Genomic DNA, 1,819 nt, shown 5'->3' on the forward strand with positions numbered 1-1,819 from the left:
TCTAAAATTACATTTTCTTCTTACGTTAAAGCACAAAAAACTTACTAAATATTAAATAAAATCTAATAGTTTTGAAACGTGTTCATTATTTTTTAATATTGTATTAATAATTATTCTCAATACATAGAATATGCAATTTTCTTCATATTACTTTTATATAAGAGAATACAAAGTTTCAGATTCTGTAATATATGAAATTCATTTGGAATAAATTTAATAATGAACGATGGATTATTACGAATATATTTTTTTCAAAGAATTGTAGAATTTATTAAACACTTATAAATATAAATATACATTAATATATATATATATATATATATATATATATATATATGATGAAATAAAATATTTGTATCTTTTAAAAATTAATCGTTTTTTTTCTTTAAAATAACTTCGTCTTTCTTTTTTTTTCAACTGTATATAAAAGTTACACTATACGATTTATAATTATATGATGTATTGTAAGAATTAAATTAGTTACTGAAAAAGTTCTTAAGCGTATTTGACGTAATTGAAACATTTGTTTTTGAGCTATTAAAATTCAATTTAAGTAGTAGGATTTTGTAGTAAATTTTATTTTTATAAGCATAAACGTTGTTAATATTCAGAACTTTTGAATTCTTTTATTCATATTATTGTAATCAACGAGTAAGACCTTATTCTTTACGTCATAAAAAACAATAATTTTATGACTTTGTTGTAAATTTTATCCTTCTATTGTGTATCCTTCTATTATGAGATAATATTACGATTGTTGTTTTAAGGAAACATATATGAGATAACAATTTCATTAGTTATTTTAAAGTAATTTACTACGTGTATAACTTTTTGACACTAATTTTTAGAGAAATAATTGAAATAAACTATCAATGTATATTTGCAAAGCAGTTTCAATAATACAATTAACTTTAAATTTGGATCCATAAAACTTTATGCAAGTACTTTATTAAATAGTTAATATCTTATAATACGTATATAAATGTTCTGTAAATATCTAATAATTTAAAAGCTGTTTAATTTTAATATATTCGACTTCCATGATGTAAAAATATATTTTAACAATCAATCTTTATATTTTCACAATGTTAAAAATTCTTCTTCTTCTTATTCTTATTCTTATTATTATTATTATTTAATATTTCTATTATTTTAATTAACAATGCTTATTTTCATATTTGTAAAATTTGGTTGTAAAAAGTTATAAATTAAAAATTTCTTTCTTCATTACAAAATATAATAAATTTCAAAAACATTGCAATTTTCAATTTTCATTAGATTTATTTAATATACAACCGAAAAAATTTGAGCTAAATATCGACTGAAAAAAAATTCAAATTGATAACTCCATTTCCAAGTTTTTTTTTTTTTTTTTTTTTTTTACTGATTTATTAAATTATATTTTTGAATATTAGAAATTTATTACTTCCTTGAATAAATAAAGTCCATATATAAATAACTATTTAATTTTTACAGAATAGTTTATAGTCTCAATTATAAGATCCTAATTTCAAATGAAGATTACAATTTATTTAACAAGTATAAGTGTAGTCTTGAATAAATTTAATTTAATTTTAATCAATCTCATTGCTTTAGTATTCTTGTATTCATAATGTTTATCTAACAATTGGATAAAATAAATTGCATGTATTGAAATTAATATATAGCATTGGCATCTTGCGCATATGTTATAAATAAAATTAAAATTATTTTAACAATGACAGATGAAACATTTAAATGCAAGACTATTTTGAAAACATGATTTTAACATATGAATACTTAATAATAATTTTCTATCCATCTGCGTACCCCCCCCCCC

This window comes from Ceratosolen solmsi, unplaced genomic scaffold (assembly GCF_000503995.2).
Source record: "Ceratosolen solmsi marchali unplaced genomic scaffold, CerSol_1.0 scaffold47, whole genome shotgun sequence".
NCBI classification, from domain to species: Eukaryota; Metazoa; Arthropoda; class Insecta; order Hymenoptera; family Agaonidae; genus Ceratosolen; species Ceratosolen solmsi.